General features: G+C 39.1%; 8 non-coding genes across 8 annotated transcripts; all 8 read left to right on the top strand.

Moving 5' to 3' along the window:
* The first annotated feature begins 1365 nt into the window (after positions 1-1365).
* On the top strand, positions 1366-1447 carry trnas-aga. The gene has a single exon. It is a non-coding gene; the product is annotated as a tRNA-Ser (tRNA).
* A 365-nt stretch (positions 1448-1812) lies between these two features.
* trnag-ucc lies at positions 1813-1884 on the top strand. Its single transcript has one exon. It is a non-coding gene; the product is annotated as a tRNA-Gly (tRNA).
* Positions 1885-2819: 935 nt separating this feature from the next.
* trnaa-ugc lies at positions 2820-2891 on the top strand. Its single transcript has one exon. It is a non-coding gene; the product is annotated as a tRNA-Ala (tRNA).
* A 466-nt stretch (positions 2892-3357) lies between these two features.
* trnas-aga lies at positions 3358-3439 on the top strand. Its single transcript has one exon. It is a non-coding gene; the product is annotated as a tRNA-Ser (tRNA).
* A 409-nt stretch (positions 3440-3848) lies between these two features.
* On the top strand, positions 3849-3920 carry trnag-ucc. The gene has a single exon. It is a non-coding gene; the product is annotated as a tRNA-Gly (tRNA).
* Positions 3921-5182: 1262 nt separating this feature from the next.
* On the top strand, positions 5183-5254 carry trnaa-ugc. Its single transcript has one exon. It is a non-coding gene; the product is annotated as a tRNA-Ala (tRNA).
* A 468-nt stretch (positions 5255-5722) lies between these two features.
* On the top strand, positions 5723-5804 carry trnas-aga. Its single transcript has one exon. It is a non-coding gene; the product is annotated as a tRNA-Ser (tRNA).
* Positions 5805-6216: 412 nt separating this feature from the next.
* trnag-ucc lies at positions 6217-6288 on the top strand. The gene has a single exon. It is a non-coding gene; the product is annotated as a tRNA-Gly (tRNA).
* The last annotated feature ends 16218 nt before the right edge of the window (positions 6289-22506 follow it).

The raw sequence follows: 22506 nt of genomic DNA, 5'->3' as shown, positions 1-22506 counted from the left end.
TTAAATATGAAGGAGGACAATTAACCTAGAGAGGATTATCACCTGCCTCTGCAGTTCCTCTTTATAGCATCTTTTCAGCTCAGTGTCTTAGTTTTTCGGCCCACGACTTTACTGTTTTGGTTCACTGTCAAAGCTCTCAAAGCGTTGTTTTCGGCCATGGCAGACAACTGTTGTCAGAGGAAAAACTCACTACACACTACCTGCCAAGCTCCAGAGACAGACCAAGGTATTGACTAGCTGGTGAACATAGTGGAGCATTTAGCAATAAAAGAGCCAGATTGTTCCCTCAGGATTTGGTGGAGACCAAACTCGAGCCAAAAGGAGAGTGATACTGGGCTGACAAAAACACGACTGCAATGAATAATAGTATTACTCTGTATGTGCTAGAAGTGTAAATAGGCAATTTAAAATGTTATGTATTGTGCCATACTTACATTGGCAAAAATATGACTGTTGAGTTGATCAAACTACATAAGATTTACATTTTCTAAGTGGTATTTTGTGCTTTTTGACTGTGTTTTGGTTAGTTTTTCAATTTAACACTATATATTTTGAATTTCTTTTTTCTTATAAATATTTGCTCACCTACAATTCAGTGTATTTGATGAAATCGCATTTAAGGGGGACGCAACGTGCTTTTTGTGATTTTCGGATGTCTATGTTAAACATAATCAAAGTTCCAAAACTTGAGGTTAACATATGTAAAAATGCTGCCAGGTCAGGGCTTCAGTCCGCTCTGAATTTGTTCGCAAAGTTTTCTCTACTTCCCCATCAAACTGATGTCATATCATTCTAGCATGCCCATAAACAGCCATCCGTTCCGTAGCCTTTGGTGCTAAGGCTAAATCCAACTTCTATGGTTTGTTTAAGTAGCCTGTGGAGCTAGTGGAAGTCTATATTTATGATGACAACACACTTGTGGACATCACATCACATCAGCAGAGACAAAAAATCGAAAGGCTTCACACTGAAAAAATATACACACACAATTTGTGTATAAGAGCTTGTGTATGAGGGGTACAGAACATTAAAATCACTCCCTAATAGAAAAGTCTAATAAGACAGGACAGAGAAACTTGTTGAATATTTCTCGCTAAGTTAAACAAAGACAATAGTGGTTTTTCTTTGGCGGTGATGGTGATGTGACATATCTATAACATGGTTACTTTTCTTTTATTACCTGTCAGATCTCTATCGAGACACAGTCATACACCAAAACTGAAGAGTAATACTGCCTTTACAAACTGTCTGTGAAGCTCTTTGTGAGGCGATGATATGAATGTTGTACTATAGTGTGGTATTGGTGGAACAACATGTGGGACATGTGTGCATTTGACGCCCCAACAACAGCTTCTTGTCAAGGTGGTTGTCGTGGCCGAGTGGTTAAGGCGATGGACTAGAAATCCATTGGGGTCTCCCCGCGCAGGTTCGAATCCTGCCGACAACGATGCCTTAATCTTGAATTCTGAGAAGCCAGGAGAACCGTAGGGGGCACCTCTTGGATGAAACAATGAATCTAGTTGCTTTCAAATGAGTGATTCTAGATGTTGGACTGGACCTGCGCTACTTTCTCTTCTGCACAGTCCTTTACTTCATACATTGACTACAAACAATATCAACTCTGTTATCATTTAGTGTCTTGCAGCGTAGCTTCCGTAGTCAATAATAATATTACTATTAGTTACACGTATGTCTTCTCTTCTCTGCTTGGTGTACCTCCCTCTTCCTCTCCTCTGTTCCTTCTCCTCTCCCTGTTGAATTCTTACACTGATATAAAGTGCTGATTTTGCAGTAAAATCCTCATCTTGCACAGCGATGGTGGTATAGTGGTGAGCATAGCTGCCTTCCAAGCAGTTGACCCGGGTTCGATTCCCGGCCATCGCAGTTTAGTTTAGTTGTTTACAAAGCAAGTGGCAACTTCCGTGGCAGGGAAACCAAGCCAACGCTAAAGTGCCACAAAATGCAGTTGCTCGAATGGCCACTTGAGGCTGGCTCCAAAAGTGAGTCGCTCAGCGTGGACCCCCATGCTGCATGTTGAAATGCCCAACTTTACAGCAGAAACAGCCTGTTACAAAAAAGGGTTTTGGTCTCTATAGCTAATTTCCATGTACATGTATGGTGGGAAAGTTTTTATATAACTCACCCATTTAAATTTTCTTGAGGCAGAAGTCACGCAGTGCCACTGTCCAAACTTGTCTTTGTCTTCAGAGGGTGGTGCAGGTCAGCTTTCTGTTGGTCTCTTCTAATAAATTGCCTTAAATTGCAGACATACCACAGGGTTCCCTCAGGTCTTCTTATGAACCTTGCCTCTGTTGTTGAAAAACTATTAAAATATGCCAGTGAGCCACACTGTTGCACAGAGTGACATGTTCCTTGCCTGGGTCACATTAGTTTGTTTACAAACAGCTCCAAAGTCTAATAACCGCAATCACGTTTTCAGTCTCGGGAGAGTAGTTCATTGTACGGCACACTCCACGTACATGCGTGGGAACACGGTTATGTTTACAGAGCTTCGCTAGCTTGTTGTACTAAATATCACAAACTCTTGAATTTGTATCACATCACAGAAGGTGAAAAGATCACTCTCTTGAGACAGTGGGCCTAATGCAAGAATAAATCATACGAACAGATTCGTTCTTCAGAGACGAGTGATTTAAGAACATTTGTGGTGAAATGAATGGAAATCTGACTGAAAATCCTCTTTTTTCGTAATGGATTCATTTCTTACGTAGTCAATAGAGCAAACCACCAAAAATTTGCTGGTTTTACTTTGTCATTGTGAAGGTTTGCTGCTCGTTTTAGTTTGCAGTTCTGAAAGCGGGGATGTAGCTAAGTGGTAGAGCGCATGCTTTGCATGTATGAGGCCCCGGGTTCAATCCCCGGCATCTCCAACAGGTTTTATGATGACAACAAACTTGTAGACATCACATGAGCAGAGATGAAAAATCAAAAGGCTTCACAATGAAAAAATATGCACATACAATTTGTATATAAGAGCTTGTGTATGAGTGGGACAGAACATTAAGAACACTCCCTAATAGAAAAGTCTAATAAGACAGGACAGAGGAACTTGTGGAATACTTCTCACTAAGTTAAACAAAGACAATTGTTTTTTATTTGGAGGTGATGGTGATGTGACATATCTATAACATGGTTACTTTTCTTTTATTACCTGTCAGATCTCTATCGAGACACAGTCATACACCAAAACTGAAGAGTAATACTGCCTTTACAAACTGTCTTTGAAGCTCTTTGTGAGGCGATGATATGAATGTTGTACTGTAGTGTAGTATTGGTGGAACGACACGTGGGACATGTATGCATTTGACACCCCAACAACAGTCTCTTGTCAAGGTGGTTGTCGTGGCCGAGTGGTTAAGGCGATGGACTAGAAATCCATTGGGGTCTCCCCGCGCAGGTTCGAATCCTGCCGACAACGATGCCTGAATCTTGTTCATGCGCTGCCTGATGGTATTCTGAGAAGCCAGGAGCCATCAGCTAGGGGGCACCTCTTGGATGAGTAGTGAAATTCCTTCAAGAATTAAACAATGAATCTGGTTGCTTTCAAATGAGTGATTCTAGATGTTGGACTGGACCTGCGCTACTTGCTCTTCTGCACAGTCCTTTACTTCATACATTGACTACAAACAATATCCACTCTGTTATCATTTAGTTTCTTGCAGCGTAGCTTCCTTCCAATAATAATATTACTATTAGTTACACGTATGTCTTCTCTTCTCTGCTTGGTGTACCTCCCTCTTCCTCTCCTCTGTTCCTTCTCCTCTCCCTGTTGAATTCTTACACTGATATAAAGTGCTGATTTTGCAGTAAAATCCTCATCTTGCACAGCGATGGTGGTATAGTGGTGAGCATAGCTGCCTTCCAAGCAGTTGACCCGGGTTCGATTCCCGGCCATCGCAGTTTAGTTTAGTTGTTTACAAAGCAAGTGGCAACTTCCGTGGCAGGGAAACCAAGCCAACGCTAAAGTGCCACAAAATGCAGTTGCTCGAATGGCCACTTGAGGCTGGCTCCAAAAGTGAGTCGCTCAGCGTGGACCCCCATGCTGCATGTTGAAATGCCCAACTTTACAGCAGAAACAGCCTGTTACAAAAAAGGGTTTTGGTCTCTATAGCTAAATTCCCGTTCATGACAACTCAACAGTAGGAGATATTTTATATAACTCACCCATTTGAATTTTCTTGAGGCTAAAAGTCACGCAATGCCAATGTCCAAAGCTCGACTTCATCTTTGACTTTGTCTTCCAGAGGGTGGTGCAGGTCAGTTTTCTGTTGGTCTCTTCTAATAAATTGCTTTAAATTGCAGACATACCACAGGCTTTCCTCAAGTCCTCTTACGAAACCTGCCCGTGAATGTTTGGGAAGTGATTAAAAATTAGGGGTTCATCACATTGTTGATGAACAACTGAATAAAATATTCAGTTGTTCATCTACATCATCCAAAGCCTGTTACATTGTACTCTTCTGTTGTTGTCGAAAAACTATTAAAATACGTCAGTGAGCCACACCGCCTCACAGGGTGAACTGCTCCTCGCCCGGGTTACATTAGTTCATTTATAAACGGCTCCAAAGTCTAATAACAGTAATCACATTTTCAGTCTTGGGAGTGTAGTTCTGTGTACGGCACACGCCACTGTGCAACACGGCTTCATTTACAGAGCTTCACTAGCTTGTTGTGTTACATATCACAAACTCTAGAATTTGTATCACATCACAGAAGGTGAAAAGATCGCTCTCTTGAGACAGTGGGCCTCATGCAAGAACCACTCATACGAACAGATTCGTTCTTCAGAGGCACGTACGAGTGATTTAAGAGCATTTGTGGTGAATGGAAATTTGACTGAAAATTCTCTTTTTTGTAATGGATTCATTGCTCACGTAATCAATAGGGCAAACTGCCAAACATTTGCTGGTTTTACTTTGTCATTGTGACGGTTTGCTGCTCGTTTTAGTTTGACATGATTGCAAAGTGAATTTTTGGGGTTCTGGACTTTTGGATCATTTGTAGTGTAGCCTACGTTGTGGTTTCAGGGCCTACATATGTAGCTGCTGTGGTTATGGTGTATCCTCTTTACGCTGAAGTACATATCTAGCTTAAGTTGTACTACAGCCCTCTGTTCAATCGTTTATCATACTTCTGTTGTCTTAATTCACTTTCTGAAAGTGGGGGTGTAGCTCAGTGGTAGAGCGCATGCTTTGCATGTATGAGGCCCCGGGTTCAATCCCCGGCATCTCCAACAGGTTTTATGATGACAACAAACTTGTATTCATCACATGAGCAGAGATGAAAAATCAAAAGGCTTCACAATGAAAAAATATGCACATACAATTTGTATATAAGAGCTTGTGTATGAGTGGGACAGAACATTAAGAACACTCCCTAATAGAAAAGTCTAATAAGACAGGACAGAGAAACTTGTGGAATACTTCTCACTAAGTTAAACAAAGACAATAGTGTTTTTTATTTGGAGGTGATGGTGATGTGACATATCTATAACATGGTTACTTTTCTTTTATTACCTGTCAGATCTCTATCGAGACACAGTCATACACCAAAACTGAAGAGTAATACTGCCTTTACAAACTGTCTTTGAAGCTCTTTGTGAGGCGATGATATGAATGTTGTACTGTAGTGTAGTATTGGTGGAACGACACGTGGGACATGTATGCATTTGACACCCCAACAACATTTTCTTATCAAGGTGGTTGTCGTGGCCGAGTGGTTAAGGCGATGGACTAGAAATCCATTGGGGTTTCCCCGCGCAGGTTCGAGTCCTGCCGACAACGATACCTGAATCTTGTTCATGCGCTGCCTGATGGAATTCTGAGAAGCCAGGAGCCACCATAGGGGGCACCTCTTGGATGAGTAGTGAAATTCCTTCAAGAATGAAACAATGAATCTGGTTGCTTTCAACAAGTGAGTGATTCTAGATGTTGGACTGGACCTGCGCTACTTGCTCTTCTGCACAGTCCTTTACTTCATACATTGACTACAAACAATATCCACTCTGTTATCATTTAGTTTCTTGCAGTGTAGCTTCCTTAGTCAATAATAATATTTGTATTAGTTACAGGTATGTCTTCTCTTCTCTGCTTGGTGTACCTCCCTCTTCCTCTCCTCTGTTCCTCCTCCTCTCTCTGTTGAATTCTTACACTGATATAAAGTGCTGATTTTGCGGTAAAATCCTCATCTGGCACAGCGATGGTGGTATAGTGGTGAGCATAGCTGCCTTCCAAGCAGTTGACCCGGGTTCGATTCCCAGCCATCGCAGCTCCGTTTCCTTGTTTACAAAGCATGAAGCAACTTCCGTGGCTGAGAAACCAAGCCAGTGTGAAAGTGCCACTTGAGGCTGCCTCCAAAAGCGAGTCAATCTGCATAGACCCTCATGCTGCATGTTGAAATGCTCAGCTTTACGGTAGAAACAAATGTGTTTCTATAGCTAATTTCCCGTTCATGACAACTCAACAGTGGGAGATATTTTATATAACTCACCCATTTGAATTTTCTTGAGGCTAAAAGTCACGCAATGCCAATGTCCAAAGCTCGACTTCATCTTTGACTTTGTCTTCCAGAGGGTGGTGCAGGTCAGTTTTCTGTTGGTCTCTTCTAATAAATTGCTTTAAATTGCAGACATACCACAGGCTTTCCTCAAGTCCTCTTACGAAACCTGCCCGAGAACGTTTGGGAAGTGATTGAAAATAAAGGGTTCGTCACATTGATGATGAACAACTGAATAAAATATTCAGTTGTTCACCTACATCATCCAAAGCCTGTTATATCGTACTCTTCTGCGCCGCAGACTTCTGTTGTTGTCGAAAAACTATTAAAATACGTCAGTGAGCCACACCGCCTTACAGGGTGAACTGCTCCTCGCCCGGGTTACATTAGTTCATTTATAAACGGCTCCAAAGTCTAATAACAGTAATCACATTTTCAGTCTCGGGAGTGTAGTTGAGAACTGGAGGGACCTCTTGGATGAGCAGTGAAATGCCTTCAAGACTGAAACAGTGAATCTGGTCGCTTTCAAATAAGTGATTCTAGATGTTGGACTGGACCAGGACTACTTACTCTTCTGCACAGTCCTTCACTTCATACATCGACTACATACAATATCCACTCTGTTATCATTTAGTTTTTTGCAGTGTAGCTTCCGTAGTCAATAATAATATTACTATTAGTTACAGGTATGTCAAACTACATTCTCCTCTTCTCTGCTTGGTGTACCTCCCTCTTCCTCTCCTCTGTTCCTCCTCCTCTCCCTGTTGAATTCTTACACTGATATAAAGTGCTGAGTTGGCAGTAAAATCCTGATCTTCCACAGCGATGGTGGTATAGTGGTGAGCATAGCTTCCTTCCAAGCAGTTGACCTCGGTTTGCTCCCAGCCATCACAGCTCTATGTCGTTGTTTATAAAGCAAGTGGCAACCTCTGGGGCTGAAAAACAAAGCTAACACAAAAGTGCCAAAACTTAAGGCTGGCTCCAAAAGGGAGTCAATCTGTCCAGACCCCCATGTTGAAATACTCAACTTTACAGCAGAAACAAACATGTTTACAGCCTCATACAAAGAACAGTTTTGGTTTCTATAGCTAATTTCCCTGTTCATGACAACTGTGCGGTGGGTGAATTTTACTCACCCATTTAAATTTTCTTGAGGCTTAAAGTTACGCATAATTAAAGGGGCAGCTTACAGAAGCCTCCCAATCACAACAGAGTGGGCTCATCGGGAGGGGGGCCTCAAAGAAACAGGAGCTAAAACTGTTTCAGACAGAGGCTGAACTAAGGGACTGCATAAAACGCCAATATGAGATACGATTTTAGAACTTTAAATCATGCAAAGATGTACCAGTAAAGCTCCAGAATTAAAATATGGAAATGTACATAATATGTCCTCTATAATACACTCTGTTTTGGTGAGGTTGAATGAGCGGTGAGATTATTATACAGGGCCACTAGAATTCTTACTGATGTTAGTTTCTGACATTCAACAATAAAGAGATTTTTTCAACTTCCTCCACTGGAAGACATTCTTCCAACATTTTGTTTAGACTGTGTTTTGTCCAGTGAAATATGTTGCCTTTTGAACTTCTGTGCCATGCGTCATTGTTATGTGTCATATGAATGCCTGTGGGACTGTTAATAACAGCGGCTGTCCACTTATCACCAAGCTCTGGCTGATGGTAAGTGTTGGCAGACAGAATTGATAGAGTTCTGGTTCAAGAGGATTCACTAGACTGCACTTCAGTCGTGCAGTGAATGCTAAACATTGGTATTTATCAGGGAAAGTGGGTGAGATGTACAAGAACAAATCAAATAGCCTTTATATGCACTTTGTTCAACTTGTTCAAATGGAAATTAGAACTGTGGACAAGTGCTTTCTGTTGTAGACAGAGGACACAGGAAGATAGTGTTTCCTTACACAGTGCTGACAGCTTATAGAGCTGCTGGAGAAATGTGGTGTCAACAGACTTCTCAGGTGATTGGCACATTTTGCTTGGAATTTAAAGCTTTAAAAGATGCTGTGGAATATCGCTGCTTTAAAGAATTAGCACAGGATGCCATCAGGGCACTCTGAATATCCAGTGCTGATGGAGAGAAGTTAACCATGGTATAGGTTTTTTTAAACAGCCTATATTTATTTTAGATATTTTATATGGTCTATGGGTGAAGCAGCATAAATCACTATGAGGGGGATATATTAACTCAGCAGAGGCAGGGATATATAGAACAACCCAGTGGAGCATAATATGCAGCTTTCCAAAACCTTTACAAATCACTGTTAAAAAATAATGATGTTTTATGATGCAACAACGCTGTGGTTAAGGTCTGGTTAGGTTTAGGCACAAAAACCACTTGGTTAGGATTAGGGAAAGATCATAGTTTGCATTAAAATGTTCACATGAAACATGGTTACTACTTCTTTACAGTTAGGCAACCTTTGTCGTCATGGCAACAGTGAACACCACCACCAAATGCCCTGACTCACGGTTGGAAATGGGAAGCAAACAGTGGTTGAAAGGGGAAGCAAACAGCAGTCTCCTCCTGCTGTTCACTTTTTGCCACCTAACTAACTGTCTCGCCATCCACCCAACTCTGAATTTAATAAGGAAGTCACCTTATATATATATATATATTATGACTGCGGGTCATAATTTTTACTGCTGCAAGATGGCGTCTGTCACTCAAAGGTAACTATAGATTGTTTTTGGTGACATAGTTTACGACCTATAGGGACATTTTTTTTTGGGAGGACAGGCTCTTAGAGAATGTGGCCAGAGGGCAGTCCCAGTCGCTGATTGAGAAATTGGCTGCTGCCTTTCTAAATCTGGTGCTAATTACACACAGATTGCAGATTTAAACTGAATGTATGTAAATCTGGTGCTGAATATTGATAAAATTTGTGTAAAATAATAAGGTCTATCCAGAAACACAGAAGCTGGAGATGAAACCTGGACTACAGTACAAGCCCTGGTCTGCTACAGTATCTGTAGCAGCAGTCTGTAATCACATGTAACCAACAAGTAATGCCAGGACATGAGCAGAGTAGAAGGTGCAGGATGCCCTTTTGTGTTCACCAGTTCTATCTTTTGGTTTCTATCAATTAGAAGAGAAACAATGTGAGACTTCCCTTCCAATTAAGGAAGAAATGAGTCAGGATATGGCTTTTTCCATGCAAATAGAACAGTATTTGCATTTCAACCACACAAATTTGCATTTATAGTGTTTCAGTAAGCTCGTTTAGTTGTGTGTTTAATCATTGGGGATATTTCATGGAAAGAAAAGGCTCATTAAAGTCTTGTAAAGTCGTGTATCAATACAGTTGGCTTTTATCGATGCAAACAAGAAGAAACGGAGAAAACATCTCCAGGCTCAAAGTTTTGATCAGGTTAAATTCTTGCACGTCTATCAAATAGACAAAGTGGACAGACTCCAGAATTAGAGAGATTTATGGCAATAATTTGGCTGATACAGCTGTGGACATACTCGATGTAAATAACAGCTGGAATGATTAATTTACTCCAAAAAGTGACACTGAGCAGAGTGTGTGCAGAATGACAAGTAGGGCGGTGAATATATTGAGTCAGATTTCATTATCAATGGAATTACTCTCTCCTCTGTTATTACGGGTGTGATAAAGACCGGCCACAAGGTTGCTGAACTCATCCACTGCTCTCTTGCACTGCCATACTTTGTAACCCTATGGCTAAATTACACTAGTGTGGGCTAGTGCACAGTTCATAGAAAACATTGGAAACATAAGCACGTGAGAATTTCTGCCACGGTTTGTGTCACAGATATGATGACATAGTTGTTTTTAGGCTTGCAATCATTTCCAAATCTTGTGAAATTTGATAAAAGGCAGATTTATTTGCTGTAATAAAGAGCATTTTTTATTTAATAAACCACTTCACACCAGTACAGGCAGTGATTAATTGTTGTATTGGCATCCAGTCCAACAATGTATTCCTCTCCTTTAACACTGCAGCTCTATGTGCACGTCACAGTCTTCTAGTCTAACTACCAAAACTAAACTAATTTGTATTGTACTATATTGTTAGTGTGGGTGCAGTCAGTACTAGAACAGGAGCAAGCAAAAACGAAATAAATTAAAAGAACAGCAGGGGATAGTTAAGAGATGTCGATAACACAGTAGTTCATATTTTGGATTGAAGTTTGTCTTCTTAATCTTCATGTAAGGTGTGTATTATATTCAGTGTAAAATAATAAAACTATTCTATCCCGTCAATGAATATTCTGTCTAAATTCATTATTATCTCACACTTGCAGCTCCAGACATTCAAGGTCCCAGTTTCCAGACTGCTCTCTCTCTCTCTCTCTCTCTCTCTCTCTCTCTCTGTCACTATGCTTCTAAGATGGAGACAGATGATCATCACTGTCTCACTGCTGGAGAATTCATGTCTCTCAGCTATTCCAAATACAGTTGTCTGACTTTTCTGATGAACTAAACTCCAGAAAGTTTCCTTTCTTTGAGTAACTCAACATGCAGTTCTCTTTCTCGCTCTCTACTTTCTTTCCACTTTTTTTCTCTGATGTCTTCAGGGGTCTAACACATGTATTGTTGTCATTTAGAGTGTTTCAGTCAGTTATTAAAATGTGACAGTTTGGTATCAGTGTTATGTGCATTTCATATTGTCATCTTTTTTTAAAAGATTTTTCCTAGTAGTTTTTCCTTTTGATGGTTATGAGCTTACAAAATAATATTAATGTGACCAACCATAAAATGAAAGGAGTCTCATTCAGAATGAGCCTTGGGCACGATAACATCCTCAATCTATAGAATAAACCATACCGATGAATCAATTTGTGACTTCTTTAGTTACAACTAACAAAGTTTACAAGCTGTCTGAAGTAGCTCTTACTTTTTACCTCGTATATTTTCATCATCATGGTACATTTATGGAGTAAAATGCTTGACGACACGGTACAAATTTCTAGAAGTCCTCAAATGGAGTTAAGATACTACATCCAACTAAAAACTAACCAAGCTGTAAGTCTCATTCAGACAGGATTAATTTCTCCAGAGTATGAAGAGAAATTTTAATTAGCGTAACTGTAGTAATTATTGAGCTATTTGTTATTTTTAATCCCCTCCTGAGCTACCATGTTATATGTTATTTTTTCCGCCTCAACACTATTAATTTCAGCCCCAATTCCCTGTTGTTTTTATGCGCCCTTGAAGGTGGTCCAATAACCTGAGTCCTGTCTGCAGAGACGATTTAGGTGTCAATCATACTGCAGCATTTCCTGACTGCCAAAGAGCATCTTGTCTGTGAGAGTGAAGACAGGCCTAACATTAAAGGCTTTGAGCAGTCACTTTCTAATTGAAATGCTCGGATACCATCTCCGGCTATACCATACCTTGGGAACCATTAAGGTGAAGGGATAGTTAAAGTCCTCCAGGAGAGCTGGTGTATGTAGATTCTTCTAAATGCTATGATGAGCCATTGTACTGAAACCTATATGCAGATTAACCAGAGTTGGAAAAATAAAAACAAAAATAAAACCCTTTGTGGTTTTCAAATTTTCACTACCACCAACATCTCAGCTCCACTGAGACATAATTCTGTGCTGCCTTCCATTAAAATAACAATTTACCTAATAACCAAAGACTCTCTTCAAACCTCTTCAGCTAGTATGTGTGTACATTCTTTAACAAATTAATTCATTTCAATCATTCTCTGCACTGTTTTCAATTAGTCAGTTATAATTGAATTTTTCTTGGTACACTATGGGAAAGCATTTTAAAAGTCCCCTGGCACACAACTCATAACGTGCTGATTTGATCTGTGGGTTGAAGTTGGGTCCCTGCTTCACGTTTTACTAAAATTAATCTGTGAATGTCTTAATGACTAACCTATGTAATCACACACACACACACACACACACACACACACACAAACAGAAAATTCACACTGAATAATAGAAAAAGACAGAAATCTTTCAATACTTTATCACCCATGTTCCCTTGTAATTCCTTTTGGATGTGTGTGGCTCTACAGATGAAGTTTCAGCTCTGTGACAGACAAAGCTAAGCTACAGTAAGTAACACTGACATTGACTGCAGGCTTACCCTTCCATAAATCCGACAGAAACGAATGTAACAAAAGCAGAGCCGTAGCTGAGACAGCAAAGTAAGAAGAAATCCTATGAGGATGTCTCTACGAAGCATATTGATGTGCTGTAGTTAATCTCTGGCAGCTTGCCATGAAAAGGCACTGGCTCTGAAACTAATGCACACCTGTGGGAATAAATCAATGTTGGTAACGACAGCCGCTCATTTTTTATGGGATTGAATTGTAGGAAAATAATACCATGACCGTTGAATCCCTAGATACATCTCATTAAGCGCTGTCTTCTTTCAAATTTCTTTAAGCGGGGCCCTAAATGATTCAGCAAACCTCCCAGTTCTTCAGTTTTTACACAGAGGCACTCAGATGGCTTTGTGTACTAAGCGATTCACTTCTCAGTTCATACCAATTGCTTTGACTCATACTGTTAAACTAACAATATCATGCTTTAAGAGAAAATAACAGCAGATGAAGCAGGCAATCAGTAAAACTATGCAGCTGTTAGCTTTGCTGTTCTTCAAATGAGACATGTTTCACATAGACCTAAATGAAACTCATTCTTCTACAAAAGCAAACAAAGAAAGCTTTGATGCATCTTTTTGTTGTTGTGAGCGACTGTGGATACTGCATACACTTACTGGGATTTGTGTCCATGGTTGTTTTTCTTAATTAATTTCCCTCCTTCGGCTCTGGCATCACCTGCAGTATATCTTACTTTGGCACTAACCTGATATGAAAGTCATTCATCACCTGATCAGGGAGACAACAGGTGAGGTCACAAGAGCTAATAAAACAACACATGGGCAAGGTGGTTTGTTGATTAGACAGGCAACACTACATGACAACAGATGAATTATGAATTTATGTTATTTCTCTGGACAGCCAGATTAATATTTGTCAACCTATATTCCAAAGGGAAAAGCCGAAGAACTGAGATTGAACAAGTGATGCAATGAAGGGGAAATATCTGGAGCTGCCCTGAGGAATGAATTATGAAAGTGTCTACAGTTATCTTCTGAGAATAAAGACAAACCGAGCTTCATAATTGATAAAAACTCCCTTAAAATATTCATTATTTAAGTACAATTTAACTATTACCCTGTTCAAAATCAGTTAAATATCTTGTTTACTATAGGTTTGAGTCATAGTTCTCTGGTGTTTAGCATTAGGAAGGAGTTGGCTGCTTGTTGGTGTTAGGGAGGACTTTTTGTCTCATTTATTGTGGTTGGGACACCTTCCTGTTGCAGCCTTTCTTTGTGACATTAGATGAGTATATTTTTAAATACCAATCTATCTCATTGTAAAACTGCAGTACCTCATATTTTTACAATAGCTAGGATCAAATGACTCTGTTAAATGTGAAGGGGGTCACTCATAGTGATGAACCTTATCATAACACTTTGCAGCTGCCCTCAGCTTCAAGGAGCTTTATAGTATCTTTCAACTCACTGTTTTGGTTTTACGATCTACAACTTTACTGTTTTGGTTCACTTTCACTGCTCTCATAAATGTCATATACAGAAACAGCACGCAGCTGTCTTTGTTGAAAAAGCTCTAAAAACAGATATAACAGATATATTTCCCTTAGGAGTTGGAGGAAACCAAAGCAGAGCAAAAAAGAAGAGTGACTTACATTCATCACGTGGACAGAAACACAACTCAAAATACCACTAATGTTGCTCCTTATCTGTTGGATTTGTAAATAAGCAAATGTGCACCATATTAACTTTTTAAGGTGATGCCCCTAAGTGATCGAAATCCGTTATTGTAGGTTTAAAGTAAATATTACCACTTTTCATGTCACCTCACCGATTTTATTTTGTTCTTGCAGTAAATGTTGTGGTGACTGCTGAGTAACAAATATTCTAGGAAACCAATTTTTGTGAATGTTGACAACAGCAGAATGGGAAGATTTAACATATTAAAAATAAATAGAAATTACTGTAGGATTAGGGTTTGGATATGGTCACGTTATTTTCAACAAATACCATCAAAAGGAGTTTAAAAAGCCATATATATCAGTGTCTACACATAGCTGCTAGCATTAGTTGGCAAGCAAAGCTAATATTGGACTGTTTCTGTTTATTGTTCCCATCTCATCAGCTCAAAGCCTTTGTTTGCTGCTGTGTATTGTAATTGTACATGTAATACCTGTTGTGTTTACACACATCAGGCTAACAGAAACTCTTGTTTTCCATAGGCAGTAGTGATAAGGAGCCAGGTAAACACACTCATTCCCCATGCTGGTCGGATCTGTGGGTTTATTGATGTGTGCTGAGGGACACGCTCTCAGATCAGCTGAACCCTGATTTCCTTGTCAGTAACGGCTCCAAAGCAGTCATAAATTTAATGAAATACATTACAAACCATCAGCACTCACTGGACACCTGCATAATGACAATCATGACATTGAAATGGCAATGCAAGAACGGTCGACTTTACTCTTACTCTGCAATAACATAGCATAGTGCAAAGCTGCTTGTTTTCAGGTTAGACTTGCTGCTGTGTATTTCTGTGTTAAGTGATATTTTTGTCATCTTACTGAATTATTATTATTTTTTGCTGGTAACTACTCAGTAATCTGTTTACACCACTTTATTTACTATAACAAAAACAAAAGAGAACTGTATTTTTCAGAGCCCTATTCAAAATCAGTGTCTATGTCAGTGATCCATCTGTCCAATGGGAAAACCTTAATTACAGTTATTTCTACAGGTCAATTCAAGCTTTCTTGACAAAAGTTCTCCTTTTCCCATCAGTGCAAGCGGAGATCATCTCTTCATATGTATCAGTTCAATCCTTAAGGTACACAGATGATACAAATAACAGTGCCAACCTCAGTATAGGCCAACCACAAAAGCAAAATAACAAAGTTTGTCTATGATTTATATGGAAATCAGCACAAGACCTGGACTTTGCAGCATGAAATGAAAATGGAACCTTGGTGCTGATATGAGGTTTCAATTACTTTTGTTTTGGTTAGGTGGGACTGAATTGGATACCTTCTCTCTTCTCAAAGCGGAGAGAGGAAAATGATGAAAGGTAAAAACATGTCCCACCTTGTTGCTTTGTTTCTTCAGCTGTGTATTGCAGCGCCTTCTAATAGAGCCCCACATTCAATCATTCAAGCAACTGTTACTGCTTTTATTCATTTTTGTTTTAAATGTTTTCAAAGGCTACACTTTTTGAAAAAAGAAAATTAGAGAGAAAAATCAGAACAAAATGTTTTTTTGTTGGTTTTTTTTGCATTAAGTGAGCTTTTTCAAATATCACTTGGCATCCAGAACCAAATGGTTTACTATGGTTCTGTGGTTTACCATTCACCATATTCATGCTAAATTGACCCACTCGACCTCTCTCTGGCCTTATGAACCAACAGCTATTTCATGACTTTTTCTTTTTGCTTATTTGTGTTTATTGGGTAGCATTTTTGATATACACTCCAGATATTACACATATTTTTCGTCAAAACATAGGATAAGAAAGATCTATGCTCCTCACCAAGTTGCTCCCATCATTCGACAGTCCCCACTTTAGTGTCTCAGGTCTATCCGAGTAGAAGTAATATCTGAATAAATCATCATCTTAATACAGACCCAGAACCAGTTTAGCTGATCTCTGACAAACTGCAGCCACAAGTCAATCTGAATAAAGAAGAAACAATGTAGATAAAAATCCATTTATAATCAAACCAGATGTGGTCAGGTTTTGAATGTGTAGTTCAACATTAGCTTACCATGTCCTAATCGAACAGTGTGTTTACATTCACCAGGGTTGCCAGGTCCACAGTTTTCCTGTGGAATTGGGCAACTTTTGAAGTGTTGCTGCAGGTTGAATTTTTTGTCTGCAGGTTGGGTAGACCTATTTTGCATGCAAATTGCATGAATAATATCTATAAATAAAAATCCATGTTTTAAATGAAATAATTTATTTATACCCAAATCCTTCCAAACTGACTCCAGATCAGCATATACACACACGCCAACACACCACCCATGGACACACATACACACACACGCGCGCGCACACACAATGTGCTGTAATCCCAACTCTGGAAAACTGCTTTTAATGCTGGCACACACACATTTATGGTGTTACTTTGTAGATATTACAATACATTTGGCGATGATAGCAATGCTGTTGGACTTTAAAAGCAGAATATATGGTTTGGCAGAGGCATATTTTGAGTTCTGGTATTGGGCTGGTTTTTATTGGCCGTTGTGCTTCTTTTGTCACACAGACCTGGCTACCCTGACATTCGCTGTAGTAACCTGGTTACTGTAAATCCTTGTGTACGTGCAGCAGGTCAGTAATCAGATTTCTTCACTAAACTTGACCTTATTCTTGAAGCGTGGCTCACTAATTTTAACTGTATTAGTGAGAGAAGCTGATTTCTGACTTTTCATTTTGTGTTTCTGGTGTGGAGTGTTTGTGTCAGGGCAGACGGACAGCACAGCTAGAGGAGCACAGACAGAGCAGAGCTTTTCATCACAATATAAATGTGTCTGAATTTAAGAAATATTTAAAACATTAAGCGCTGGAGACCAACTTATTTAGACTTTTACAGGCTGCTTTGTTTTAGTTTCACTTTTAGTTGGACTTTAGATTGACTTATTTTAAAGGGGACATATTATGTTTTTCCTTATTTTCTGTCATAATGTTAGATGTTTGTGTTAAATGTGGCCAAACTGTCAAACAATGCTATGTACTGCAATGCTATGTAGAAGTAATCCCTATGAGCAAAAAGCATCAGCCTCAGACTGCTCTGACTGCTCGGTTTCCAACGTTTTTTCTACTTTCATCCCGAGCTGATATTCTTTATATGATCATCTGCTCCATGCACAGAGTGTGAGTTCACTGCTCTGCTCCGCCAACATTATGGTGGGTTTTTTTTGTTTTTGGGGGTAGTCACGTCGAGCCATGACTCCAGTCGAGCTGGAACGCTGTGAGTGTTTTTCCATTACACAGCACAGCAAAGTAAAATAAGTTGTTTACCTGTTGGAAGCGTGCTGGTCGTCTGCAGCTCATCGTCAAACATCATAATCACTGTGGCTGTGTCTGCTTGTACTATTCCTCCCTGCATTATTTCTAACTAATCCGCTGAAAAAATATGTCCATATCTTCTTGTGTCAACTGGTTTTTAGCGCTGCTATCGAAACTCTGCTAATTTGGTGAGGAGCATGTTTAATTTCCCATAAATTATTCACAATAAAAGTCGCCTATTCTGTAATCATGCAAAAGCTTTTAATTTGAATTAGTAAAGCAAGAAATGTTGGGTTTGCATCAGCGGTAACTTTACACAACTGTGATACAGCTGCCTCAACAGGCCTCCAGAAAACTGGCTAATCAGAACAGAGTGGGCTTATTAGGAGGGGGGCCTTAAAGAGACAGCAGCTGAGACTACCTATTAAGAGAAAGGCTGAACTGCATAAAGGGCCAGTATAAGATAAATTAGGAGTTTTTTTGGACTGTGAATTATGCAAAGCTACTTTAGTGGAGTCCAAAAATAAAAATATGGAGATGGAAATTACATAATAGGTTCCGGTACTGTTACTTTCTCTCTCTGCAGTCCTTAATCTTGCACATGTTCACATGTAAAAAGCTGATACATGACAGAGAAATCAGAGTTCTCAAAGAGGAAAGTGCTGTCTTAATCTTGTTCAGCCTCAGCCCATCTGAACTTTGAAAAAAAAATGTCTGTGGTTTCGTTGCTTAAAAATCACAAGGAAGTGAAGACAAAAAGTCAGTGTGAGAAAAGGCATGTGTGGCGTGAAATTGTGAGATCTGTGTTAATTGTGTGAGCCTAACACTCAATGCATGAGTGCAAATGTGCCTGACAGATTAATGGCATTAAGCTAAACATTGAGCTAATTGTGGGTTCAAAACAAGCTTGTTCTTTTAATCTTCAGAGCAAAAGATATTAAAATAAAAGTCAACCGAATCATCTCCTGCAACCTTGTGGCTGTACTTTCAAGGCCAACATAAACATTCATGTGCCCTTTGAGGCATAATGCATCACTCCCAAAGGACTTGACTCATTAGATCATTAAGGGATTTTGATGAATGCTTTCAGCAAAGATATTTACATGACCATAGGATTGTGGATAATATTATGTCACAGCTATAGTAATATTTTATACATCTTCATGTCTTATTAACAAATATTGACAGATATTAACAGAATAGGAATTACCATGTATGGAACAAGGAGTCACACAAACACTGAAAAAGATATTGGACATTGAACAGGATGAGGTTTAGGCATGGGTGAGTAGCCTGGGTAATATATTTTGGGGATCATGCTAAACCCATCGTCCCGTATAGTGATTTTCCCATCATAGATTAGCAACTGTAACTAAGCATGGTAGACCTGTCAAGCTTTGTTTTTGTCCACATCCCAAAATGATGTGCATAGAGCTATAGTAAGAGTGATGCTCTGTTTAAAAGTTTAGAGGATGATGCCTATTTTTAAACTTTCTAAAACCAAAAATACTACAGCAAAAATGAAAGGATTAAACTGTATGTTTATCTTATCTAAGGTAAGCTTCAATTGTTAGCATGCTCAGCTAATTAGCTTACTACCCACAGCAGTGAACAGGCATTGAGATTATAGCAGTTGAGTTGCAGGTTACATAAAACAAACCATCAAACAAACAAACAAAAAAACTATGACTACCACATCTACTGTGTAGTATTCTGACTGTATGGAGTCGGTCCTGGATGCTGTCAAAATTTAGGGTAACGTTAGCATCTCTGTCCTGGTCTTCATTGGACTTTGGAAAATGTACCCGCTAGCAATCACAGCCAATGACACCCATCATTGTGTTTTCACAAACCTTTTAGCATAACACATTCATAATAAAAGGCTCTTCTCTTTTAACATTAAAAGTGCATACTGTTCCAAAATAGGAACAAATATGTTAGCTAAAAAAGCGGGGTTAAGTTAGAAGGAAATAACAGTCTAATCTTACATATTTCCCTATCATTCTTATATACTCGGATTAACCAGCTCTTAACTGCAATACAAGGGTAATGTGTAGTTCTTGTTTCCATATCTTCTGGATAATCATTTATGGAATGGAACTTACGTTAGCTTAATTAGCTAGCTAGCAACAGTTGAATCTGTCAGCAACAGTTGGCTGGAAACTTGACAGTCGCCAGCTAGAAATGATGAGTCTGCCTTTACCTTTTTCTGTTGGAAATCAAGGACCAATTATTTCTTTAAAACTTAAGATATTTGAGTGCTAAGTTTCCACTGTTATCATTGTAAACTACTGCACCATGCAAGACTGGGAAGCATGACAGGCGTGGAAACAGGGTGACAGAGCTTGGTGAACGGTCAATTAGGATGACAATTTTCAGTTTTGTAAGCTGGTAACATTTACATGCACTCTTAATGGGAGTGGTGTGTTTTAGATTTGCACTTAACTTGGACTGTATTGATATCTATGTTAAAAAGACATCTCATGGAATCATAAATGGCAGATTTTTTCAACTCCTAGAGGAGGATGTAATCCTTCAAACGAAGTTGTCAGGTTTACCAGAGTTTCACCTTCTGTATAGTTAATCTTAATTCTAGAAATGCCAGTATCTAAGAAACCATATGGAGAGTGTGTGTTATAACTACTACAATGCTGTCATTGTAAAAATGCAACAAGTGAAAGATTTTTTTTTTTTAAAGTATTCAATTTCAATCAGCCATCAATTTACTGCTTCTTGGCCTTTCTAGCGTTAAACAAGAGCAGTGCAGCATCCTGTGGAAAACATTTTCAGGCAATCAATATCTTAATAGCTAGGGGGATGTAAGCAATGTAATATGATAATTACTCCCGTTTTTCCATTCAACCTCTTTGCCCTCTCCCAGCTACGGATAATATTATCACTCCATCACAAGGCATGTCAAGGCATGTCACGTTACGAGACACAACTTTTACCCGAGTGACATGATAATTATCTACTACAGCAGCCAACTATGCTGTGAGGTCATTACTCCCATGGTTGGTAATTTTCATGCTGAATGAAACTCACACAATGGAGAGTCAGGAAGACAGTGAGAGATTGAGGGACAGAAAGAGAGAACAATCCACAAGACAAAAATTTGCATTTGATTTGGACCATACCATGGCACCTAAACTCTCACTTTGCTGAAGAGGTTGCGGATGTCTCTCATAAAACCTATATTACATTAGGGCTTTGGGGAGGTGACTAGTGGGATTTCACAATACAGTTAGAATTTATGAAAGAAACTTTAGTCTCTTCTGTTGATGTGTCAGCCAAGATAGAAGTTGCGTTTCGTTACATGAACGTAAACTAGTTTTGGCAGGTGTTTCCTGCCTGCTTTCCTTGACTTGAAGGAAATTACAGTCACAAAACTGCAGCACATACTCGCTTTGCTTCCCAGCTTCTGAGGGAATTGGCATACGTCATGGGGCCCTGAGCAATTAAATCTGGGCAGATGACATGGAAAACTAAATAAATGCAGAAAACTGAAGCCTCTGAGCGGAAGCTCTTCAAGATAAAAGTTTTACAGGGAGTTCAAGGGAGAAGTTTCGAGGCACCCTGGTTTGTAGACCTAATCCAGGATGAGGTGAATTTGGAATCAATTATGAGCTCAGTAGGATTATTGACAGATATCACCTAGTCATTACAGCATGTGAACAAAATTACTTTTCTTGGGAACTTCCATTAATTTAGCTGAAATGGAACAGTGTGCAGCAGCCCGGCAAAGCCACTTCTGGATCAATGAAAAGGAACCACAGAAAAATCCCAATTGATCCTCTCTGCTAAAATACATCGCAAGGCACTGTTATGGTACAGAATGTGTTCGACTGGGACTCCACAAATTCTTCACATGAGTAGAGGAGAGCAACAGAGAACACATGATGAACATTAATAATAAAACAAGCCCTTTACTTGTATTAGTGGGAATATAGTGTATTAAAAGAAAAAAGTCGTTATGTAAAGAATATGTCACATATGAGCCTAACGTAAATTTAGTGTTCATATGTGCTGCATGTGTGTTATAGGTGAATTAATAGAATTTGTGACATGAATTTGTAATGAGAAGTGTTTTTATAGACCCTCTGTGCACTCTATACATTAATACATGTAGGAAAATTGTAATGGAGATAGTCACATCTAGCATCATGTTTGGCCATTTTTAAAAGGCGTAGCTAAGGTGAACTCAAACAAGGGTCCCACTGAGCATGGCATTTCAAAGGGCTGTCAACTTTGGAACGCATTACCAACTGAAATCAAATTAATTGCACATATACAACAACAACAACAAAGGTTAAGTGCTGTATTTTGTATATATATTTGTGTATATATGTATTTTAGTATGTGTATTTTATTGTACTTCCATATCTGTAGTGTTCTGTGGTTTTATGATAATGAAAGCTGAATATTTTAATTAGGCTATACTGTGCATGTAAAGCCCAACTAGGGACAAGAGTTGACAATTAGCAATATCTATAAACTGTCTGCAGCACATCAGTTTCATGCTCTGTATTGGAACTATGTTAAATTGCATTGTCTCTATCAAATAAATAAATTCAAATTCAAGTGGCCCTTACTACAATGCACTAGCAAACATGCATATTAAAATGTATGACTTTAGTGTCTATGATATTACCCAAATAATGATACCATCTCTGCTTACCAGTTCAGAGGAAGGGCAGCTGGTGCACACCACTGAAATCATGACATGAGAACAAACCAAAGTGTTACTGTGCCATACAGTATGCATATAAATTATCCCCAATTCTTCTTTTATATTCTGCTGCTTAACATGTTTTTACTACAAAGAATAGTTTTTCTCTTAAATGGTTGCATCAACCAATCTCAAACTAGATTTTGGGAATGTGCTTTAAGTGTCCATTGAAAATCAGGGGTTTTGAGG

The sequence above is a fragment of the Thunnus albacares genome, chromosome 21 (assembly GCF_914725855.1).
Source record: "Thunnus albacares chromosome 21, fThuAlb1.1, whole genome shotgun sequence".
Lineage (NCBI taxonomy): Eukaryota > Metazoa > Chordata > Actinopteri > Scombriformes > Scombridae > Thunnus > Thunnus albacares.
The sequence above is the reverse complement of the archived record's forward strand: the minus strand, read 5'-3'. Positions and strand labels throughout refer to the sequence as shown.